Genomic DNA, 26,856 nt, shown 5'->3' with positions numbered 1-26,856 from the left:
AGATGTTATAATACCTAATCATGAGTAAATTACAGCGGAAGCATTTTATCTTCACTTATGTAGTTTCTGTAATTACCTACAGCATTTGAATCCATGTTCATGTTCATCTACATTTCAAAATTTGCTTTCATTATTATAACTGATTGTGGAATAATTGCTATGGAATTAGATGGTAGTACAAATCAATGGTAAATGGTTTTGAAATTATTTAAAAAGACAAATCTATGTGGCATTTTGCATAAACACCAAACTCTGTCATGTATTAGCCTTCAGGGAAATGGTTGTATTGAAGATGAAGGCCAATACATGACATGTTTAGTGTTGAAATATGAGGAGTATTTTTTTTTTTTTCTTTTGAGGCAGAATCTCAGTCTGCTGCCCAGACTGGAATGCAGTGATGAGATTTCAGCTCACTGCAAACTCTACCTCCTGGGTTCAAGCTATTCTCCTGCCTCAGCCTCCCAAGTAGCTGGGATTACAGGCTTCTGCCACTATGCCCAGCTAATTTTTTTTTTTTTTTTTGTATTTTTAGTAGAGATGGGGTTTCACCATGTTAGTCAGGCTGGTCTTGAACTTCTGAGCTCATGATTTGCCCACTTTAGCCTCCCAAAGTGCTGGGATTATATGCATTAGCCACTGCGCCTGGCCAGGAGTATTTTTAGAGTAATTTTAAAAAAAACCTATGTTACATTTTTACATATCATAGGAAGCTCTCTTATCCTGTATTATTTTAATGATACCTGATTATCAGATCTCAGTTTCCTTCATTTTTGGCTTTATAGTGGGAGTTCACCAGTTATGATGAGACAATGCTCTTTGTCCTCGGTAAGCAGTGTTGCAGTTTGAGCGCTCATGCTTTATGAAGTGAACAATCAAATCAAATCAATCAAACATTATGATCAAGAAAATAACAATAAAATGAGTTTGTTAAACAAGTTTATTTGAAATGGGGAGCAAGTATTTGTATAGTTCATCTTTTTCATATGGCTTTGACAAACCTGACACAAACAAGCAATGGGGAAAGGATTCCCTGTTTAATAAATGGTGTTGGGAAAACTGGCTAGCCATGTGCAGAAAGCAGAAACTGGACCCCTTCCTGACACCTTACACTAAAATTAACTCCAGATGGATTAAAGACTTAAACATAAGACCAGGCACCATAAAAACCCTAGAAGAAAATCTAGGCAAAACCATCCAGGACATAGGAGTAGGCAAGGACTTCATGACTAAGACACCAAAAGCATTGACAACAGAAGACAAAATAGACAAATGGGATCTAATTAAACTCCAGGGCTTCTGTGCAGCAAAAGAAACAATCATTAGAGTGAACCGGCAACCAATAGAATGGGAAGAAACTTTTGCAATCTACCCATCTGACAAAGGACTTACATACAGAATCTACAAAGAACTAAAACAGATTTACAGGAAAAGAAACAAACAAACAAACCCATTCAAAAGTGGGTGAAGGATATGAACAGACACTTTTCAAAAGAAGACATATATAAAGGCAACAAACATGAAAAGATGCTCATCATCACTGGTCATTAGAGAAATGCAAATCAAAATTACATTGAGATACCATCTCACACCAGTTAGAATGGCGATTGTTAAAAAATTTGGAGACAACAGATGCTGGAGAGGATGTGGAGAAATAGGAACACTCTTACACTGTTGGTGGGAGTGTAAATTAGTTCAACCACTGTGTAAAACAGTGTGGCAATTCCTCAAGGATCTAGAAATAGAAATTCCATTTGATGCAGCAATCCCATTACTGGGTATATTTCCAAAGGATTATAAATTGTTCTATCATAAGGACACATGCACACAGATATTCATTTCAGCACTATTTACAATAGCAAAGACTTGGGCCAACCCAAATGCCCATCGATGATAGACTGGTTAAAGAAAATGTGGTACATATACACCATGGAATACTATGCAGCCATAAAAAACGATGAGTTTGTATCCTTTGTAGGGACATGGGTGAAGCTGGAAACCGTCATTCTCTGCAAACTGATACAAGAACAGAAAATCAAACACTGCATGTCCTCACTCATAGGTGGGTGTTGAACAATGAGAACATGTGGGCACAGAGAGGGGAGCATCACACACTGGGGTCTGTTGAGGAGGGCTGGGGGAGGGATAGTGGGAGGGACAGTGGGGAGAGATAATAGGGGGAGAAATGTCAGGTATAGGTGATGAGGGGATGGTGGCAGCAAACCACCTTGCCATCAATGTACCTATGCAACAATCTTGCATGATCTGCACATGTAGCCCAGAATGTAAAGTACAATTAAAAAAAAAATAGGAAAAGTGTTCATATCCTTTGCCCACTTTTTGATGGGGTCATTTTGTTTTTTTCTTGCAAATTTGTTTAAGTTCTTTGTAGATTCTGGATAGTAGCCCTTTGTCAGAGGGGTAGATTACAAAATTTTTTTCCCATTCTGTTGATTGCTCATTCACTCTATTAAGAGTTTCTTTTGCTGAGTAGAAGCTCTTAAGTTTAATTAGACCCCATTTGTCAATTTTGGCTATTGTTGCCATTGCTTTTGGTGTTTTAGTCATGAAGTCCTTGACCATGCCCATATCCTGAATGGTATTGCCCAGGTTTTCTTTTAGAGCTTTTATGCTGTTAGGCCTCATGTTTAAATCTTTAATCCATCTAGAGTTAATTTTTGTATAAGGTGTAAGGAAAAGATCCAGTTTCAGCTTTCTGAATATGACTAGCCAGTTTTCCCAATACCATTTATTAAATAGGGAATCCTTTCCCCATTGCTTGTTTTTGTGAGATTTGTCAAAGACCAGATGGTTGTAGATGTGTGTCATTCTTTCTGAGGCCTCTGTTCTGTTTCATTGTTCTATATCTCTGTTTTGGTACCAGTACCATGCTGTTTTGATTACAGTAGCCTTGTAATATAGTTTGAGGTCAGATAGCTGAGATGATGCCTCCAGCTTTGTTTTTTTTTTTTTTTTGCTTAGGACTTTCTTGGCTATGTGGGCTCTTTTTTCATTCCATATGAAGTTTAAGGTGGTTTTTTTACAGTTCAGTGAAGAAAGATATTGGTAGCTTGATGGGAACTGCATTGAATGTATAAATTATTTGGGGCAGTATTGGCTATTATTTCTTGACATGTTTTTTCTTATTCTTTCTCCTTTTTTCTTCTAGAATTCTTGTTAGACACATGTTTGAGCATTTGATATTATCCCATAGGTCACTAAGGAAGTGTTCATTACTTTTCATCCTGTTTTCTCTTTTTCACATTGTGTAATTTCTATTGATCTGTCTGCAAGTTTAATTATTCTTCTTCTGTCATCCCCATTTTAATATTATGTTGTTGCAGTAATTTTTTTCAGATATTGTATATTTTATTTATGGAATTTCTTTGGGGATTTTAAAAATTGTTTTTATTTTGCTGGTACAATTTTCTACCCTTCACTTATTGCAAACATATTTTATTTTACTTCATTGAGGGAATTATAACAGTTCCTTTAAAATTCTTGTCCACTAGTTCCAACATATGAGTCTTTTTGAGATTGGAAACATTCAAAGTTTGTTTGTTTTGAGAATGTGTCCCATTTTCTTAGTTCTTCATAATTCTGAAAGATTATATATTGGTCATTTTGAGCATAATAGCAGAAATATTGGGTTCTGTTATGTTTCTCTGATGAGTGTTCTTCCTATTCCTTCTGAAGTTATTACATTGATTAGATTTGAACTGCAAACGCTTGAGCAGCAGCCCTAGTCTCAGATAATATCTTCTGTGTATAGTTGAGCTGCTTTGAGGCTGCTTTGCACAGTGGTTCACAAGTTGCCAGAGACTGATGTGGCAGGCAAATGTGAGGATTCTCTTTCTGACTCTGTACCTTCTAAGATTCCACCACTCTTCCTGCAGCTGTGCTTTCTTCAGATTCAGAGTTCTGCTTCTCCAGATCAGAACATACTGTTATTTTCCTGTAGTTTTCTCTATCGTCCTGTGTTCCACAGGGACTGCATCTGGCAACAGTCGAAAAACTGCAAAAGCCTTAAATCACTTTGTATATCTTCCCTTCTCTGACTCTGACTTTTCACCAGAATCTACCTGCTTGGCTTCAGATATGACAGTTTTCTTCTGGAAGACAGCCAACTAGAATTTTACTCAGTACTCAAAGAGAAAGACCAATCAGTTGTATTCCTGAGAAAAATTCTAATGAAGAAAATTTCTTGATTGGCAGTTTTAGGAAGGAGACTCTGTTTACTATTATTATTTATTTATTGAGATGGAGCCTCAGTCACCCAGGCTGGAGTGCAGTGGGGCCATCTCGGCTCACTGCAAGCTCCACCTCCGGTTCGAGTGATTCTCCTGCTTCAGCTTCCAGAGTAGCTGGGATTCCAGGTCCGTGCCACCATGCCTGGCAAATTTTTGTATTTTTAGTAGAGATGGGGTTTCACTGTGTTGTCCAGGTGGGTCTCGAACTCCTGAGCTCAAATTATCCACCCTCTTTGGACTCCCAAAGTGCTGAGAATACAGGTGTGTGCCACTGTGCCGGCCCAGGAAAGAGACTCTTGTTTTTTTGAGACAGAGTCTTGCCCTGTCGCCCAGGTTGGAATGCAATGGCGCAATCTCTGCTCACTGCAACCTCCGCCTCCTGGGTTCAAGCAATTCTCTTGCCTCAGACTAAGTAACTGGGATTACAGGCACTCACCACCATGACTGGCTAATTTTTTGTATCTTTAGTAGAGACAGGGTTTCAACATGTTGATCAGGCTGATCTCAAACTCCTGACCTCGTGATCCACCCGCCTTGGCCTCTCAAAATGCTGGGATAATAGGCATGAGCCACCATGCCCAGCCAAAAGGACACTCTTGATAAGTCATTGAAACTTATTTTATTTTGTACTAATGAAATATTTAGTACTGCCCAGCACAGTGGCTCACACCTATAATCCCAGCAATTTGAGAGGCTGAGCGGGGGAGATCACCTGAGGTCAGGACTTTGAGACCAGCCTGGCCAACATGATGAAACCCCATTTCTAGTAAAAATGCAAAAATTAGCAAGGTATGGTGGCAGATACCTGTAATCCCAGCTACTCGGGAGGCCGAGGCAGGAGAATCGTTTGAACCCAGGAGGAGGAGGTTGCAGTCAGCTGAGATTGTGCAATTGCACTGCAGCCTGGGCAACAGAGCAAGGCTTCACCTCAAAAAAAAAAAAAAAAAAAAAGAAATAGAAAGGAACTTTTTAGTACTGTGACAGTGTTGGAGTCTGTATTAAATGCTAATCTAATATAACTTTCACTGGATTTAGAAACAGAACAACAGCCTATATTTACTACTATTCTTATGCTAGTTCACTGTTTTGAAGAGATACAAATTGAGGCAGCATCTGCAAAATATATTATCTCACTCCGTTGCCCAGGCTGGAGGGCCATTGGGTGATCTCCATTCACTGCAACCTCTGCCTCCCGGGTTCAGGCGATTCTCCTGCCTCAGCCTTCAGAGTAGAGGGACCACAGGCACCTGACACCATACCTGGTTAAGTTTTGTATCTTTAGTAGAGACTGGGTTTTGACATGTTGTCCAGGCTGGTCTTGAACTCCTGACTTCAAGTGATCTGCCAGTCTTGGCCTCCCAAAATGCTGGGATTACAGGCAAGTGCTACCACACCCAGCTTGCAAAGGGCACAGTTTTTTTTTTTTTTTTTTAATTTAGGTTTGTCTATGTTATGTGATGATTCAATCCTCCCAATGAAGTGCTATGAAAATTTTTTTAAGAAAATAATATGACATGACATTCTTTTGCCAGTTTGCTGAGAACATAAAACCAAACACCGCATGTTCTCACTCATCAGTGGGAATGAGAACTCATGGACACAGGGAGGGGAAAATCACACACCAGAGCCTGTCAGGGTGGGGGGACTGGGGAGGAATAGTATTAGGAGAAATACCTAATGTAGATGATGGGGTGATGGATGCAGCAAACCACCATGCGTGTATATGCCTATGTAACAAATCTGCCTGACCTGCACATGTACCCCAGAACTTAAAGTATAATAAAAAAAAATAAAAAATATCCTCCCCAAATGATATGACATAATGTGACCTTAGTGTAGACTTTTACAATTGTAAATATAAATACAAAGTGACACATTAAAAGTGAGCAGTAGAAGTTTTTAAAAAAGATATCCATTCTGGGTCATCTAGAACATGTTTGTGTTATGTATATATATTGTATTGTACATTTCATGTATTCTAGATTTTTATTGAAAAGAAAACACAATTTCAAAATGTTGTGAACTCCAAGTCCCCATGAGATTACAAATCTGTCAGTCCTACTGGTCTAATGTTTCAAATTTGGAAAATTCAGATATATTGCTTTTGATTAATTAAACACCATTTGCATGGTATAGAAAGGGAAGAATGGGAGAAGCAAATGCATTAGGAGACTAGAGTAAAAAAGATTTGAAAGGTTGAGGAGATAAGTGAGAGAAATACAAAGGCAGAAAAGATAGTCCTGAAAAATTAGAAAAGGGAAAGAAACCAGAGAAAAAGAAACAAAAAAATGACAAAAATTCTTTGTTATAAAAAAAAAAGAAAAGAGGAGGACAAAGGAGTTAATAGAGAGTGTAGAGGAAACAAAGTGAAACAGGGATCACTTGACAGATGTGGGTGGTAGAGTGGGAGGCAAAAGAACAATTCTTATAATAACATTTGCTCCTTGTTTCTGTTTCTGCAAACATAAGAAATGGTGAGTAACTATGAATTAGTTTCCCCTGTAATTTTTTTATGTGCTTCCTGGTTTTCTTCTTACCCTTTCTTCTCCTTTATTCTCTTCTAACACCCAAGAAAGCTGCTCTGACCTTGTTCTCCAGATTCTATTTTTTTTTTTCTCGAGAAGGTGGGGATGAAATGTGGGTGAACCACAGAAACACAGCCCAGTCTCAAGGCTATGGTGGATCCCAACTATGTTGGTCTTTTTGTAGATTTCTCTTTCTGCTCTGCAGAGTGGAGCAGAAAAGTGGTTTGATATTTACTGCTTATCAAGAACTAAAATGTGATAACATGGTCTTTGAAAAGCATCTCTAGAAACCTGTGATTCAATTTGTTCCAGTAAGTGCCTTTCTCCCAATAGCGAATCATTTTTGCATTAGAGACAAGCTGGTTAGTTGAGCAGAGAGGCATTAGAATAGTTGATGTAGAAGAGATGCTTGAGTTGATCAATGAAAATGGAAATAATTTTATTTTAAAAATGTAGATACATAAGGAGAATGAATATATGTCTTGGGTACTTGCCTAAGAGAATATAAAATCAGTTGTTTTAATTGTGTGAATAATGCTCTAAAAAACTTACACAATTACTTGGTTGATAGAAAATTCCACATTGCTCCAGAACAAAATGTTTCAACTTTTTGTTCTGAAGACATCTTTACAGTCTTAAAAATTACTGTGTTCTACATGAACACAGGGAGGGGAGCATCACACACTGGGGTCTATTGGGGGGCATAGGGGAGGTACAGTGGGGGTAGGGAGGTTGGGGAGGGATAACATGGGGAGAAATGCCAGATACAGGTCACAGGGGGTTGGAGGCAGCAAACCATATTGCCGTGTATGTACCTATGCAACAATCCTGCATGTTCTGCACAGGTACCCCAGAACTTAAGGTACAAAAGAAAAAAATATATATATATGTATAAAATTATTGTGTTCTGTAACAAGCTTTCTTGCCAAGATATGGGTTATCTCTGTAGGTACTTGATAAATGAGAAGTTAAAATGGATAAATTAAAATATTAATAATTTAAAATAACAATAAACCTATCACATTAATAAAAATAAAATATTTTTATTAAAAATAATTATTCAAAATGAATATAATTTTTTCAAAAAGAATGTAATTGTTTCACATTTTTGTAATCTCTTTAATGTTTGGCTAATTAGGAGGCAGTAGAATAATCATAGTAATATCTGTTGCTATAATCAATCCCTTGCAATACCTTCTGGTTGAAGTACATGAAAAATCTAGACTTATACAGATGAGTTTTAGAAAAAGGGGAATTATTTTATTAGTCTTTTCAGATAATTGTTGATGTTTTTCTTGATACTGCATCAAACTCAATGTCTTTAGTTTCTTGAAGGTTAGTTGTAACAGAATCTGAAATCAAGTCAGTAAACTTTGTATACTCTTGCCTTAAAATGTATTGGTCTCTATTGCCCTCTGAATGTGTCCTATACCCCTATATGATTTTGTAAGATTATGCACTGATTATTAGATAATATTAGTTTCTGAGTTATGCTGACCTTCTGAATTTTGGTGTATCATATTATACAATATAAAAATTACATTTATTGATGTATAATCAATCTCATCAGAAAAGTAAGCAATGTGAGATAGTCAAGCTCATTGCCATCTGGATATAAGTTTTCTTAAATTCTAATTTTTGCTTAAAAATGGAATTTCATCATTGGTAACAAATACTGTCAGCTTTTTTCCTTGAATTGACATATCACCTTGTTAATTTTAAAGAATATGTCACTAAATCTTTAGTTATTAATAAATGTAGTTTTTCATCATTCTTTTAAACAAAAATGGTATTCGATTTAAAAGGAAGCTGGTTTAGCTTGCACCTTAAACAACTGCCACCTTCTTTTCCTGGTGGCAATTGTTTGACACCATCACACTTTAGTACCAGTAGGAATGCTTTCTGTTTGCTTCTCATTTATTACACAAAATATCTCGAAGCACCTCAGCTCAAGGTTGAGACAGTATTTTCTACTACATCCTCAACAGTGTTCTTAAAACTGACTTTTAAAATTTCGTTGAACTTATTAATATATATATATATATATATTATTATTTTTTTTTTGAGATGGAGTTTCGCTCTTGTTACCCAGGCTGGAGTGCAATGGCGCGATCTCGGCTCACCGCAATCTCCGCCTCCTGGGTTCAGGCAATTCTCCTGCCTCAGCCTCCCGAGCAGCTGGGATTAGAGGCATGCACCACCATGCCCAGCTAATTTTTTGTAATTTTAGTAGAGACGGAGTTTCACCATGTTGACCAAGATGGTCTTGATCTGTTGACCTTGTGATCCACCCGCCTCGGCCTCCCAAAGTGCTGGGATTACAGGCTTGAGCCACCGCGCCCGGCCTATTAATATATTTTTGATGGCATATACAATGAGTGTTATTACACTTACTTTTACTTCCTGGATTCATGGTAAGACGACAGCTGTTTTACCCACCATTGCTTTTGCACCGTTAGTGCAAATGTTAACAGTGAAAAAGGCAAATTATATGTCAGTATTATTGTGAAAATAGTTTTAACTTCACTGACCCTCTGAAAGGCTCTCAGGCAACCCCAGGGAGCCATAGAACAGTTTAAAAACTGCTATTCTAAACTGCAAACAACTATCAATATAGAAATATAAAGTTTAAGTTTCGTTTTATTTGCTTATGAGGCAGAGAGAAACTCAATGTTTCACGAAATTCTGAGACTTCTGTGTACACACAGTAAGAGGAAGAAGAGTAAGGATGTCTTTGATGATTAAGTTCCCAACAATAACATCTATATCCAGGGAAATGTGATCATAAAATACTTGGATAATAATGGCAGACATCAAATTATTATAATAGCACAGCTTATTTGACTTACATTTTTGTAAAATTAGCCACATTAATAAGAACTGGAAACTTAACTACTCTAAAAAACAAAATATTGGGTTAAAATATATATAAAGACAATACAAATACTAGTGGGAAAAACATAGTTTGAGTTTTTCCACATTCAAGCTGCTTGGTCAGCTGGTATCCCACAGTGAAAATATCATGGAGAAGAATCCCCAGGTGACCAGTGATGAACGTGTCCCAGGTGTGATTATATGGCATGGAGCCCCAAACAACCTGTATTAATATCTGTATGAGGAATAAATAAATCTTTGTTATTTTAAGCCCCTAAAAAAAAGAAAATTGAAATACATAATTTAAAAAGATATCAGCTATAAAAAGCATTTCCTCAAAAATGTAAATATTTTTTCTGTCTTTTACTCATGCATCCTGAAATGAGTGACGAGAGTTTTCTGATGATCAGAGAATCATGGAACCTCAAGGTGGGAAGTTATCTTGTCCAAACAATGCTAAGTTGCTTAAGTTCCGGTATGTCTTCCCTTCCAAATGGTATTTCTTATTCATGTTCATTACCTTCTGCTATGATCATTTCACTACCAGTTTATTTTCACAGTAACTGCATTGCTAATACTGCCATCACTGTCTCGTTCTAATACTCATCGTATATGTGGAAATATCTTGAACCATGATTTTCTTAGATGGGGTGCTAAGTCAGATTTCAAAAAGTCATTTATAAGAAGCTGTTTTCCTTGAAGTCTCTTTAAGTGTCTTCACTGCCTCAATGAGTTTGGAGTTTGTCATCAGGCATTCCAAGTATATGGCTGGCCCAGAAAAACTGACTTTGATTTAAATTGCTTTAATAATAACAGTTCTTGCACAAAAGAGAGCACGTAATATTGTTCTTCCTCTTAAGTCAGAGGAAATTTCACAGTCAGCATTGATGGTATTTTTCTGAGACCAGCTTTAAATTCATGACATTTTGGCAAGTGGAACAATATGATATTCACTGTTCTAGAAATATATACTAAGATGGATGTCACCAAACCACCAATATTCCCTCAAGTCGAAACCATTTTTGACACTTTGTGTGAGACTGTCATTGCTATTTTCATCTTTCAGTCAAAGCTTTCACCCTCACTGAAACGAGTTATGAGTTTTCAAAGTTAAAAAAAAAACCAAACCTCATAAAATATTTGCAGGTAATGTGCAGCAATAGCAGTCTGAATTCTGATAAATAAATTATATTTTTCTTTAAAAATGAATTATTCTCACAGGAAACAACATTGACTAAAGAGATGTCTCCCTATCTTGTGGATCCAAGAAATCATAACATACCAAGGGCCTAAAACCACCACAAGAAGAATTTAGAAATATAGCAAATTAAATATAAGGCTCTTCCAAACAGTCTGAAATAGGAACACCACTTTATCTGGGCTGTTTATTATTATAAAATTTGAATTAAAATTAAGCAATTCATATAATAAAACCTATTTTGATATATTAAAGATGGCATGTGCAGCTTACTTGTTTCTAGGTTTATTTAATGACAATTATCTTTCTTTTCTGTCTTCTCTGATGTCTTTCTTATGTCTCCACATCCATTCATTATGAAGACACCAATTGCCAAGTCTGAAACTCTGTGGGTCTTACTGGGATAAAGAATGAATTAGTCAAGTAAATAACCATGCTGTCTTGTTGCTTCTACTCTGGAAGCTTATCTGGTTCTGGATTATCTTTGTGATTTTCTATCAAATTAGGATGGGTCATGGGAGTAAAATTACTTACAGATGTGGCTTAGAGGACCTCATGGCATTTTTATATTTCAAGAAATGTGTGGGAACTGGGTTCTGGATTTAGCCTTCTTTCTCAGCACAGGGCCACCTCCCACACAACGAATTCAGGCTTTCTAGAAGACTTTGGACTAGGGTTCCCAGGTAAAATACAGGACCCCTAGTTACAGTTGCATTATGGATAAATAGGGAATACTTTTTTTCCTATAGAAAGAATGTCCTAAATATTTCATGGGACTTACTTGTCCTAAGCATTATTTGCTGTTTATCTGAAATTCAAATTTTACTGTGTATCTCCCTTCCTCACCTCACCCGTTAAATCTGGCTAGGCCATTCTGGGCTGCAGGTGTCTTAGTGCTGAACAGCATCTTGGTACTGGAAGAGACCACCTGAGAAGGGTAATACAAACTAACAGGTACAGACTCTGCCTTAGTGTTATGTAGAGATATGGAAAAAATACTACATCGGTGATAGCTGAGGCTGGCTGTGGCCCACTGTCATTAAGCTTGAAATTAGCTGAAATATTTGAGTTTTATGCTGGAAACCACCTGAAACTTCACCCAAATTTAATTGTTTATAATTGAAAAACAGATTACATATAATACCAGATACTTATTTGAAATGCAAGAATTACCTTATACTATACAACAGCTTTGGCTAAAGAGTTTAGACATCTGTGAATATGCTGGGGCTTGGTGGGGAGAACATGATGTGTAAAGTGAGAATAAGGTTTTGAAATTTAACAGGCAAGCATCTTAGTATTTCTGAGTCTTGAATTTCGCATCTATGAAGTGAGGGTAGTTTAAATTGTAGAATGCTGTTGAGAATTGAACAATCTAGTTGAGAAACTTGTTTGGTGCCTAAGGAGAAATCCTTAGCAATCGAAACTTTGATGTTAGGTATCAAAGTCTTGTTGATTCAAGTTAGCCACACAGAAATTTGGACTGCTGAGGTGCTAAGGATCTACCGTCTTCTACTTTTTTTCTGCAGCTCCTCGGACAAACTGACTCCAGGTTATCTTTTACCTTAAATCCATTTTAGTATTGTTAAAATCTGACTGCTTTGTTGGTGTAGGCTGATTGGTGTTATCATGTCTCAGGAGTTGTGTCGAAGTTGATAACTTGGGGAAATCACTTTTTGACACTCAGGAACATCAGTGAAGCCATTTAATGATGTGAAATAGCTGACAGTCATTTTTAATTAACGTGAAAGGGTTATTCTACTTATAAAAATGCTTTGTGTGTCACTGACCCCATAATTTAGCATTTCTGAGATTAGGACATACTTATTTTATGTGAATTTTTTCTTCTCATTAACATGTGATGGAAGAAGATTTGTATAGTTGCTGTAGGGTAGTGGTTTGTGTTAATAGGATTTATTATTATTCATGTGTGGTAATGTTAACAGATCAGTAGACAACTGCCATTGGAAGGATAGTTCATTATACCTGCAGATCCCCAAACCAGGGGGCACCGTCTACCATGAAGGACCACACAAGGAGGTACCAGGGTGGGCACCAGCATAAAGAAATAAGTCTTTTTTTTTTTTTTTTGAGATGGAGTTTCGCTCTTGTTACCCAGGCTGGAGTGCAATGGCGCCATCTCGGCTCACCGCAATCTGCGCCTCCTGGGTTCAGGCAATTCTCCTGCCTCAGCCTCCTGAGTAGCTGGGATTACAGGCAGGCGCCACCGTGCCCAGCTAATTTTTTGTATTTTTAGGAGAGATGGGGTTTCACCATGTTGACCAGAATGGTCTCGATCTCTTGACCTCGTGATCCACTCGCCTCGGCCTCCCAAAGTGCTGGGATTACAGGCTTGAGCCACCGTACCCGGCCAAGAAATAAGTCTTTATAATGGTTTCTGTGGGAAGGAATGGGTGAGGCAGAACAATCAGGTTTATGATTGTTTAGGCTGAATATTTTCAGTGGGGCTCTGGGGCACAGGAGTTTGCCCTAGTTGTCTGGTACCTGCCCCTGGAGTGATTTGGTTTCCATTTAAAAATTGTGCTCATTTTTCAAAGGTGAGTTGTTTACCATCTCCAGAAATTAGCTAAACCTGAAAGGGAGCAGTCCTTGTTGGGTCAGCAAGGCAATCAGATATCAAAGCATCAGAAAAGAAAAGAAATGGTTAACTGATTAAGAGAGTGTGGACATTGAAATCATAGCTAAATTATCTTGGTTTTGCTAGATTTTTGAAAATGCTTTTTAAAGAGACCTTATTTTTAGAGATAAATACTAAAATATTTATAAATGTCTGTGATTTGCTTTGAAATAATCTGGAGTGGAATGAGGAGTCGGCATGGAGAATGCTTTTATATTCCATTGTGTTATAAAAATAATCTAAGATGACTATCTGTCATTTATGGTTTCACAACCTTCTGACAATTACATAAGTTTCATGAGTCTCATTTCCCCCACCCCTCAGATGAGAATAATAGTATTTTTCTCACATATATTGTAAGAGAGGAGACTAAAATCTGGACAACAGTGACATTACTAATAAGTGATCTTTGGCAATGTGTTGTGTCTTGATATCTCAATGTCTGTGTCTAGTTATAAACCGACACTGTTCACAAACAAGGAACTGGTTCCACAGCATCCAACTCAGAAACAGTACTGCAATCTGGGGCATGGATAGTGTCATTATGTACTTCCACTTTTATTTTCTTTCTATGGGTCATGATTTCTTTCTTTTTAATTAAAAGTTCAACTAGTTCAGTTAGAATACAAGTAGTAATTTCAAACTCTGCCCTCTTTTAAAGCTTATGAGTATGCATTTTGATCACTTTTTTATGAGAAGCTATATACAGATACTAATGTGTGATAGTATTATTGAGATAGGGAATCACATAGAAAAAACTCAGTTTCTTGAAAAGGAAATATCATGATAGAAAAATACCCATGAGGGAAAAGAAACCAGCAACCAATGTAAATGTAAAACATGCTCTGAGGATCAGCAGGGGGCACTAAGATTCCACAGGAAAAACCAGTCCCTGTAACATTCATAAACTATTTTTTTTTGCTTTAACTCCAGATTGATAACGCCATAAACTCTATGCTTTTTTATCTTTATTATAGCTGATAGTGTATCTTTTCTTTTTAACCCTCAAAATGTAGGTGCACTTAACGCATGGTTTTATCTACCAATTTAAAAAACTTCTGATTTCCTTATCTGCCTTCTGGTTTGCTTCTCATTCAGCATTCAAATCCAATGCTATTTTCCTCCCTTTGACAAACACAGAGTAATTAGAATTTTTCACAGACAAGTGATTACCTAATAAATGACCTTCTGCAGGCAGCTCTATTAAAATGGAGCAAAAACAATGTTTACTACAGGCAGTGGTCAAGAAGGAAGATGCGGGGACAAGACAAGCTCTGCATAACCAAAGCTTCTTCAGCTCTAAGAATCATGAAGGCATTTCCTGAACTAGCAGATCTGTACTAAAAATAATTATAAGTCAGACAGAACACTAAACTATAAACACAAATTATGATAGGCTATTGCAACAGTTCGTTAATTCCGTGGAAGTCCAAGGGTAAGGTAAGGTAATGCTTACATTCACATGGGACTTCAGCAAGTAAGAAAAAAAAAATCAAAACATAAACTAGGAGAGGATGAAAAGAATACTGATCAATTTTTATATGTCTTTCCTGATTCTAGTACATTTAAAGTATGGGGAAAAAGTATGAACTCTCAGTGGAATATCTTTGAAGATATTTTTGTGAAGATGTAATTTTTCATAAAACAAATTGCTGCAGGGTTCTTGAAGAGAATATTGGATATAGCCATGTATTTTTGCCTGTACTCTTATTTATATTTATAAACTACTTTTATAAAAATATAACTTGAAAATGTAGGCTTTACTTTAGGTTATGCAGACCACAGCTTTAGGTAATTTGTAGTTTCCTGGTGAACAATCTTAGATCACAAAACTTTAGACCTGTGAGGGGCTTTGTCAATAATCTCAGCCATTCCCGTAATTTTTTACATGAGTAAACTGTAGGTATGGAAAGATAAGAAAGTCCTAGACCACAACTTAATTCCATAGGAGGCTTTTAAGTCTGCATTAAAAGTCTGTTATTTAATGTAGCAACCTTCATTAATTATCTTAGCTAGATCTTCTGGATAACTTGCTGCAGCTTCTCCAAAAGTACGTGTGAAGCATATGCTGCTTCACACGTACTTTTGGGTTATGCGAATACCTTCTTTCCTTTAACTTTATAAACCAACCTCTGCTAGTTTCAAACTTTTATTTACAACTTCCTTACCTCTCTCAGCCTTCAGAGAATTGAAGACAGTTAGACTTTTGCTCTGGATTAAGCTTTGGCATAAGAAAATGTTGTGGCCGATTTGATCTTTTATCTAGAACACTAAAACTTTCTCCATGTCAGCAACAAGACTGTTTCATTTGTTATCATATGCATGTTCACTGGAGCAGCACTTTTCATTTCCTTCAAGAATTTTTCCTTTGCACTCACAGCTTAGTTAACTAGTGCAAGAGGCCTAACCTTCAGCTTCTCTTGGCTTTTGACATGCCTTCTTCACTAAATTTTTATTTCACTAGCTTTTTATTTAACGTGAGAGATGTGTGACTCTTCCTTTTACTTGAATACTTAGAGGCCATTGTAGAATTATTAACTCACCTAATTTCAGTATTATTGTGTCTCAGGGAATAGGAAAGCCAGAGGAGAGAGAAAGAAATGGAAGGACAGCTAGTTGGTGGAGCTGTCAGCATGCATACATCATTTATTAAGTCGCCATCTTATGTGGGTTCAATTTGTGGTGCCCCCAATAATTACATAATAACATTAAGGATCACTGATCACAGATGATCATAACAAATGTAATAATAATGAAAAATTTGAAATGCTGTGAGAAATTACCAAAATGTAACACAGAGGCAGGAAGAGAACCCATGCTGTTTGAAAAATAGCAGCAATAGACTTGTGGATGCAGAATTGCCACAAGCCTTTGATTTGTAATAAACACAGTATCAATAAATCGTCTGTATTGGTATCTTCTTTTTTTCTTAGTTTAGCTAAAGCTTTGTCTATTTTATCTTTTTAAACAAACAACTTTTAGTTTCATTGATTTTAAAATTGTTTTTCTCGTCTTCCTTTTATTTGTTTCTGCTGTGATCTTTACTATTTCCTTCCTTCTGACTTTGGGCTTAGTTTGTTCCCTTTTTTTCTCTAGTTCCTTCAGCTGTATAGTTAGGTTGTTTATTTGAAATCTTTTTTTTTTTTTTATGTAAACATTAATTGCTATAAACTTTCCTCTTAGAACTGCTTTGCTGAATTCTGTAAGTTTTGATATGTTGTGTGGACACTTACGTTTGTCTCAGGATATTTTTTAACTTCCTTTTTAAATTTTTCTTTGACCCATTGTTACATAGGAGCATGTTTTAAAATTTCCATGTATTTATCAATTTTCTGAAACTCTTCTAATTGATTTTTACTATTATGACTGGAGAATATATTTGATATAATTTTAAATTTTTTAAAATTCTAAGACTTGCTTTCTGACCTTAAACTTGATCTAGCCTGGATAATGTTTTGTGTGCCCTTCAGAAGAATATGTGTTTTGTTGCTGGTGGATGGACTGTTCTGTATGTATCTGTTAGATCCATTTGGTCTAAAGTGTAGTGTAAATGTGATATTTCCTCATTGATTTTCTATCTGGATAATCTTCCCATTTCTGAGCCTAAGTAATTTAAGTCTTTAGTTATTAGAGTATTACAGTCTATCTCTTCTTCAGATTTATAAATATTTGTTTTATATATTAAGGTGCTCTCATATTGTGACCACACATGTATAATTATTATGTTTTGATAAACTCTGCCTTTTATCATTGTATCATGACCTTCTTTGTCTTATTTTACAGTTTTTGACTTAAAGTCTATTTTAGCTGATAAAAGTTTAGCAACTCTTGCTCTCTCTCCTAGTTTCCATTTGCATGGAATGTCTTTCTCCATTCATTCACTTTCATTCTATGTTTATTCTTAAAGGTGAAGTGAGTTTCTTGTAGGCAACATGTAGTTCAATCTTGTTTTCTATTTTAAATCAATTAAACCACTCCAAGTCTTTTGATTGGATAATTTAATCCATTTACCTTCAAGGTAATTATTGATAGTTGAGAGCTTCCTACTGTCATTTTGTTACTTGTATTTTTGTTGTCATATTGGTCTTTTTCTATTGCTTTCTTTTTTGTGATTAGGTGATTTTCTGTAATGGTATATTTTAATTTCTTAGTTTTAATCTTTTGTTTATGTACTATAGGTTTTTCATTTGTGGATATAAGGAAACTTATATAAAACATAGTTATAACAGGCTATTTTAACCTGATAATCTTAACATCCAAATGTGGATTGCATAAAATAGTAATACATTTTTACTCAACCTCTCTGTACTAAAATGTTTTGATTCAGAATTTGCCTCTTTTTGTATTTCTTAACAAATTATTGTAGCTACTTTTAATAGGTTTGTGTTTTGACCTTCACAATAAAGACACGTAATTTATACCCTACCATCACAGTATTTGAATATTCTTAATTTGACCATGTACTTACTTTTAGTAGTGATTTTTATACTTTCATATGTTTTCTTGTAACTAAGTGCCCTTTCCTTTCAGCCTAAAGAAGTCTCATTAGTATTTCTTGTAAGACAGCTCTGGTAGTGATGAACTCTCTGTCTTTATTCATTTGGGAAGTATGTATTGCTCCATTTCTCAAGAACAGCTTTGCCAGATGTAGTATTCTTGGTTGATGGTTTTCTTCCTTCAGCATATAAAATAAATAAATAAACATGTGTGTGTGTATATCTTTATATACATGTGTATGTATATATACACACATATATACATATATATATTTATCACGACTTATTGGAACTTTTTATATGTCATTTTTTTTTCTTTTACTATATTCAGGTTCCTTTTCTTATCTTTGAGATTTGACGGTTTGATTATAATGTATGTTTGTGTATTCCTGTTTGGAATTAATTTGATAGAAGACTTTTGACTTTTCTATAGCTGGATATGTGCATTTTCCCCATATTTGGAAAGCTTTTGCTATTTCTTAAATAAGCTTTATCTCTCCTTTGTCTTCTTCACAAACTTCTATCTCTCAAATATTTCCTCTTTTGATGTTGTCCCATAAATCCAATAACCTTTCTTCATTCCTTTTTGTTCTTTTTTTCTCTGACTATATATTTCAAATAAACTTGTCTTCTAGTTTACAGTTTATTTCTCCTGCTTGACCAATTCTGCTATTGATGATCTATATTATAATTTTCATTTTACTCATTGTATTTTTCAACTTCAGAATTTCCATTTGATTTTTAAAATAATTTTAATCTTCTTTGAAAGTTTTTCACTTTGCCATTTATTTCATTGCTGAGTTTATTAAATTTTTTTGCTGTATTTTCTTAAAGGTCACTGAAATTCTTTAAAACTTATTTTAAGTTCTTTGTCAGGCAGTGTTTATATCTCCATTTCTTTGGGGATCAGCTACTGGAAGATTATTATGTTATTTTGGCTGTGTTATTTTGTTGTTGTTGTGTTTTTTATGTTTCTTATTGCCTTATATTGAATGTGCATTTGAAGAAGTAGACACTTATTTCAATCTTTGCAGACTGGGTTTGTCTGGGGAAGCCCTTCACAAATAATCCTGTCTAGGGATTCTGGGCAGGTTTTAGGCAAGCTTGAATCTTCTAGTCCTTGGGCAGGCTGAGACTGGTACCTAGGTCAGCAGGTAGATAGACCTACCACTTGGGTTCATGGGGGTGGATCTGGAGTTCGATTTCACTAGATTAGACCTCTTTACTGGGTTCCCTGGGTTAATCCTGGAGTCCATATTAATGGGGGCTGCCCTGAAACCTTGGTCTACATTGCATAAACTGGCACTAGGGTGGTTCTTGAGCCTGAGTTTACAGGAGCCAGCCAGACACTAAGATGAGCATGACACCTTGGTTCATTAGGACAGGTTTAGAGGCTGAGTCCATGGGAACTGTCCCAGTGCTAGGTGGCCTGGAACCTGAGTCCACAGGGTTAGATTTGGGTCCTGAATCTGTGGAGGACAGTCTGTACCTTGGGTCTACAGAGGTGATTCTGGAGCCTTACTTCATGTTGGCCAACTTGGCACTGTGGTCTACTGGGATGGGCTTGGATCCTGGGTCTTCTGGAGCCATGGTACCTGGGGACTAGCCTCAAGCCTGGATCCACTGGAGCTAGCCAGAAGGTTAGATGTGTGGGTTCTGGCCTAGAGGCTAGGTCCATGAGGGCTATCCTGGGTTCTGGGGCTGGCCATGCTACCTTTCTCCTTGAAGTAAAGCTTATCTATATCTCTATATATCTGTATGTATATGTGTATGTACATATACTGATATATATATATATGAAGATAAAGATATATTCCGATATATAAATATATATATAATATGTCTATATCTATATATATTCATATATGGATAATTGCTTTTTATAATTTCATAACGACATGATCCCTAATGAAAACAGATTAGAGTAGACTCCATGTGTATTTGGGAAATGTTCCTAAAGATTACAAGCGTGGGGTGCTTTTGATTAATTCACAAGAATGTTGTTTTAGTCCATTTGGGCTGCTATAACAAAATACCATAAACTCAATAGTTCATAAACAACAGAAATTGATTTCTCACAGTTTTGTAGGCTAGGAAGTCCCAAGATCAAGGTGCTGGCAGACTCAGTGTCTGGAAGGACCCATCTCCTGATTCATACATGGCACCTTCTTTGTGTGTTCTCACATGGTAAAAGGGGCAAATAAACTTCACCGACCTCCTTCATAAGGGAACTAATTTAATTCTATTCTCATGATACCCTCACCTCCAAGGGTCCCACAACCTTAATTCAATCACCTTGGGAATTTGGATTTCAACATGTGAATTTTTTGGTACATGAAAACATTCAGATCATAGCAAACGGGTTTTTGAGTCATTAGGAATGTACACACCACTTAATTGGCTTATTCATTGGTAGAATTATGGCTCTGCTGCAGAGAAATCATTGGAAAAATGGGTCAGATATCTCACAAGGGAGAGCTGCTTTTCAGTAAGACGAATTTCTACCTATTAGAACACCTGAGGCTGGAACAGTCAGAGATGAACACTTCATCTCCACGTTTAAAGCATATTGCATTTGCAACAGCAATTTTGAGTTGTGTGTCTTGTTTGCATTTGGCTGACTGTGCTGATTCAGTCTATCCCCATCCCCTTCTCTTCGATATAATTAAATCAATTTTATTGTGCTGAGTCTGTGATGACTCAGTGTGGCTGTGTTAGCAGCCGGTGGAAATGGTTTGTTCACTGCATTTCATGCTGGTTTTCTTTCTATTAACAAAAATGAAATTTTCAGGCTTCATTACAAGATTAAACTCGTGATAGAATTAAAGCTTGTTGATCCTTTTTAGTCATTTTTCCTCTTGGGGTTGTCACCCTGAAAACTGTAGTTCTAAATTACAATTTCTCCAGAAATGCATTTTTTTTCTCTACCTACAGAGGAAAGGCATCACAATGTATCACTGAACTTGGCAAATAAGGTAAACAATGTACAAATAAATTCTTTGAAATAAATAAAAGAATCTTATACAGTAGATTATACAACCATTCGAAATACATATAAACTACATGACATTAACTGGGACTCTAGGGATGTGAATGTTTGAGATTTCTGTGAAATGAGGTAAAATATGTTTTTCAGCTTTGTAAAACAATGATTTGTTTTTTTCCTTTTGAGAATTGAAGATGCAAGCAAACTTTTTTTAAGTGGTGTAGGGATTGATTTTCTTCTTCCATGTAACAAAACAGTCCTCCAGAAACACTAAAGCATTGTTTATTTATTAATTTTGACCACATATGTTGAGTTGTCAGTACATTATTGTTATGGATCATCAAAAGTTTCAAGAGTCTAAGACTAACAGATACCCTAACAAATGTAAATATACCAACTGTTTATCAGACAGGTTTGATTGAAGCAGTATTTTTGTTTGACATATTCTTCTTTATGGTATATTAAAGAATGTAGTTGAATCCAAGGAAATACTTGGAGAGTTCATACATAAAAACATTGGAGAAGTGATATTACTTAATGAAACTTTTAAAATGTATTTGATAATTTTGAAGAAGAATGTTAACTTCAGAAATCTATTTTTAGTGAGCTGAGTTATTTTTTCTTATAAAGCGTAAAATATAGGTCTAATACTCCCTGTTAAATGGAAGAGCTCTGGGTTAAGTATTCCTGGGTTCACCCTGTCCTCTTCATCCTCTCATTTCTGTCAGAGTGTAAAGTAACACATTAAATAACTAAAAACATGATTAACATTTGGTATGAGTATTTACTTTCATACAATACCAAGTGTTTTTTCCTCATAATGAGTCTATAAGGCAGGTAAGAAGTAACGTTAGAGTGGCCAAAAATTAGGTTAAAGTTACATGGTGTTAAGTTTTGCAGAAGTGAAATTTGAATTTAGTTTTGTGTAATGTCAAAATCCATGCTGTATTTTCCTCCCTATTATTATACTTCCCTTTATCTTCAATTACATGGGCCAATGAATCCTGTAAAAACTAGAAAAGTTTTTAAAAATAGAAATTGCTTTTATTTAAAAATGTCTGTGTATGGTTATTCTACAAACTTCCCATTATTTCCGAAAGAATCAAAGTATAATTATTTTTCAAGTCTACATTACAAATTACAGTTGAGCCATTTTAAATTGCCAACATTTGACCATATTTTAACAAAAAATGGTAATTTCATGTAGTTCAATCTAATAGAAGTATAGACAAGCAAACATAAAGGGGAACAGAATTCTCATTTCAGAGCTGGTATCATGGAGAAGCTTTATTTTGGTCTTGTTGACACTGAAGACACATACAATAAACTGGGATCATGACAATCTTTCTCTTTTGTCTTGCTCCTTGACTTTGGATTCTAACATGGCTTTCTCTCTTGGTTGTGAGTTGTAAGTAAGTTGGTCAAGAAACTTCATTTGGCTTCATGGGAATATGGAGTGTAGAGCAAATATTTTTGTAATAATGGTGGAAGGGTGTAATTGAGTCATTGCAAAATTTCTAGTTCAGTTCTTTCTTATGATGCACTTTGCAGTGTGACATTACAGCTTCTTTTGTCAAGAGGTGAAGTCTATTTTCCTTCTTGGATCTAGGCTAGCCTTGTAACTTGGTTTATTTAAAAGAATGTGGCAGAATTGCACTCGTCCAATTATAGGTCTAGGCCTCAGGCAATCTTTCAAGCTTCTGTTTCCTCTATTCCTAGCTGCAGTGACGGAGAGCCCACATTAGCCTTCTGGATGCCAAGAGTCATGTGGCCTCAATCATTCACCTGTTGCCTCAATCATTCACCTGACATAAGAGTGGAGATGTAACAGTCAGGCCCCATGTGACCCGTACAAACATAAATAACCTACATGGCCAAGGTCAGCAGAATCACCCAGTTGATCTATAGATTCTTAAACAATAGTGGCTATTACTTTAAGCCACTTAATTTCTGAGATTGTTTGTTATACAGCAATAGTTAATTGATAACCAGGGTTAAGGAGCAGAAGAGCTGAGCATTGCATAAGGTAGCAGAAAAGAATACAGCCAGCCTCTGGGAAGTGTAATGGGAAGGTAGAGAGAAGAGACAAAATTTATGACTGGCAACTAAGGGGCAGGTGAACTGGAGCTAGAGCTCAACGAATTACTGTGTGTGTGTGCATTTCTAATTCTGAGGACTAAGATAGTCAAAAATAAGTATGCATATTTAAGATGACAAATAAAAAGAAATATCTAAAATTCTGTAAAAATTGCCAAAGAATATTAGTATTGGACAAAAATGTTTTGCTTTCTCCTTTGCTGAAAAAAAAATCACTTCTTGCCAATTATTGGAATTTAAGTGGTCTGGCCTTAAGTTTTCTGCTATTTCCTGTCATCAGTTGTTTGAAATGGCTGAATAAAATAAGTCATTTTGTTTTGGCATATGAGCTTGATGTTACTACTCTTTTTAGCTGAAATGAGCAGTGGAAAATAGCCTACCTGTGAAGTTGGTCTTTTAAAATATGCCTCACTGTTCCAAACAGCAAGCTAATTTTCGAGTTCATCAGATGTGTATTTATATGGTGAATGTATCTGTCACATAAACATTTTGTCAATCACCGCCTTCCTTCTGTTCTGTCACAGTATGCTGGAGTACCATCTAAAATGTAATGAATGTTGTACTTGCTCCAAGTGAGAATTAATTATGGCAATGACAAGAGTGCTACCAAAGCTGCCCGTATTCTAGGACAATGTTGCATTAACAGAGGAAATCATTGAAGCTTCAAATTTAGAAAAATGAGCATGCAATTAATTTAGCAAACCCTTCCTTTGCCTCTTAAATTAGTTTATCCTTTGAATTAAACTTTTCCTAAATCCACTCTCAACATAAATACTGGTCTTGAACTTAAGGCCTGAAACTGATCATAATGGGAGAAATAATCATGAGTCCAATGACGAAACCAGTTATTCTGCTTCTCCTCTGTATTTTTCTTAAAAAAATTGTAATGACATTGAGATAGGTTAAGAGCATGGGGATAGTTCAAAAGGGATTTGAAGAGGATTTAGCCTTTAGATTTGATCCTTGCAATTTGAACACAAATAATGATAACCTAAAATATTTGATATGTTTGCAGCATGATATTTTAAAACACTTTATATCTAGATTTTCATTTTCTTCTCTCTTTTGCTCAAAAAGACTTATATGCTCCTGCAGAATGTTTTTGTAAAGAGAATAACATTCATTTGTGAATAGGACCATACATAGAGAGAATAGAATAAGTAGGCCAAAATGAAAAATACCCAAACCTGGCAATTTACAAATGACTTTAAAACGACCAAAGAATGTTAAAATTGTATCCCCAGAGGTCTCACTATAGAGTTGCTACTTGAGCACTGCACAAACACACTTGAGAATAGATGTCATACATCAGACTCTTCTTATAGACAGCACTGAATTGTTTTATGTAATAGTAATAATAGATAGCATGTAAAAAGCCCTTATGTGTTAAGCATTTTGCCTACATTTATCTCACAAAATTCTCCAATTTTTTATCTCAAGTCTGCATAACAAATTATAGGTGAGCTGTCTTAAATTGCCAACATTTGACCTTATTTCATCAAAAATGGCAATTGCATGTTGTTCAATCTAGTAGAAGTCTAGACAAGCAAAAATAAAAGTGAGCAGAATTCTCTACAACTTCCAAACAAAAAGCAATGAATGCTTTAATAATACCAGATAGTCCTAAAGGATGCTAGGTCTACTAGGTTAAAGGGAAGAGAAGCAAGACTGGGCATGGCTTTCACCTATAATCCTAGCACTTTGGGAAGCTAATATGGGAAGACTGCTTGATCTCAGGGGTGTGAGACCAGCATAGGCAACATAGTGAGACCCTGTCTCTACTGAAAAAAATTAGCTGGGCATTGTGGCACATGTCTGTAGTCCCTGCTACTCAGGAAACTGAGATGAGGGAAATCCCTTGATCCCAGAAGGTTGAGGCTGCAGTGAGCCAAGATCATGCCACTGCATTCCAGCCTAAGTGACAGAATGAGACTCTGTCTCGAAAACAAAGGAAAACAAATCAAATTTTAAAAGATAACAAGCCAGAATCGGTAAAAATGTGAAATGGAAAGGGTATATATAGCTTTCTGATCCTGTGAAAGAAAGAGTGACTACAGAATTAGCAGACAGATGGTTAGATGTAGATACAAATTATAAAATACACTCCAGTATAAATTAATATACAAATCTACAAATAAAATAGTGTGATGGGAAATATGGAGGCAGAGAAACCCAGCATAATGCTCTCTAACAAGCATTTACAAATAACCTACCAATTTGTCTCATTGCCCTATCCACCATGATCATCACCAAGACTGGTATTATTTTATTTAAGAGAAATATATATTTTATTATTACTTCATTGAATTATATGAAGCATCTGAGCGCTATTGTTTTATCCATTTGGAAATAGCACAGCATATTTGCATATTATTATTTTTTTTAAATGAAGTATAAAACGAAGAATAAGGATGACAATAAGGTATTTCCCAAATTTGAAATTATGTCTACTCTGTGTGAAATTTGGAAAAGCAGCTTACATGAGGGAGTGCTATTGTGAAGACCTGAGAATATCTCCAACCTGGGCTTAGAGATCTGAAGCCACCATTTTCTGGGAAGAAAATGGGTTGTAACTGTTGCTTATTTTTCCTAAACAAAGCTAATCAAGTTTTTTTGTTCTTTCCAAAAATAGGCTGTATTGCTACAACAGGGAAGGAGAACATAAATTGTCTGCTGACTATCATTAATAGTAACTCTGTTTAGAGGTTGCATCTGCTTGCTGCTATTTCTATGTAGAATTAAGTGAAACCTTCTCTTCCTGCTCCATAGAGTCCTGAGGTACATGAGTCATCAAGACCAAATTTATGATTTATTCAGAGGATTAAGACCAGCTTTTTCCTTTGCTGGAAGTTGCAGATAAAATCCTCTGTTGCCTGCCTGCCCCATCCTCAAAGCCAGCTCTGCAGCTTAGGACTGGCACCTTCTCTGACCAAATCTGTTACCTTCAGATGACATCCAGGCATTGGCTTGGCACTGCATTTGGCAAATTATGTAAAAGTTGAATTGCATGTTTGCCTGTTTCTGTCTTAAAATTTTTTCTCATTCTGAAAATAGTGAGTATAAGTATGATATGGTCTGGACAGATAAAATAGCTCAAGTTTGACAAATGTGTAATACATGAATTAACTTAAGTATCCCTATCAAACACTTTGTTTTTCTAGGAAGAGGATCTGTCATGTTATTATATCCTTAAGGGTATCTGAGATATAAAATAAAAACTACTAATATAATAAAAAATTCAACCATCTACAGAAAAATTCCAAAATCATTACTAATAAAATGATGTCATGTTCCAAGGTACAGTAAAATCATTACTAATAAAATGATGTCATGTTCCAAGGTACAGTAAAAATGTATTTAGTTGAAAAATATCTATAAAAATTAAACCTAAATCAAACCAACAAATTAAAAATACCCCAAATTTAATCTATTGCATTATTCTCTGTTTGTAAGAAAATTGAGAACTAATCTTGAAAGCAAAATAGAACAACTTTTCAGTATACCTCTAATATTTGAGTCAGAAAGAAGACTCTGACTCAAAAACCCAAGAATCTGGCCCTAAAAAGTTACATTTGGTGGTCAAAGCTTGATGAAATCAACATAAAGCTCACACAGCTCATTCTACTTTCTCTGTGTCCATACTCACCAAGCAATCTATTGACAATAATTTGTCTTTCAGTGTAGATATATATGCACACAGGTGAACAATATACTGCATAGTGGATATGAGAATTTGCTTTCCTTCGTAGTTGAAATTCTCAACGCAAATGATCAAGTTGGCATCTGGTTTACATA

The sequence above is a fragment of the Callithrix jacchus genome, chromosome 21, assembly GCF_049354715.1.
Source record: "Callithrix jacchus isolate 240 chromosome 21, calJac240_pri, whole genome shotgun sequence".
Lineage (NCBI taxonomy): Eukaryota > Metazoa > Chordata > Mammalia > Primates > Cebidae > Callithrix > Callithrix jacchus.
Note: the sequence above shows the minus strand (reverse complement) of the source record.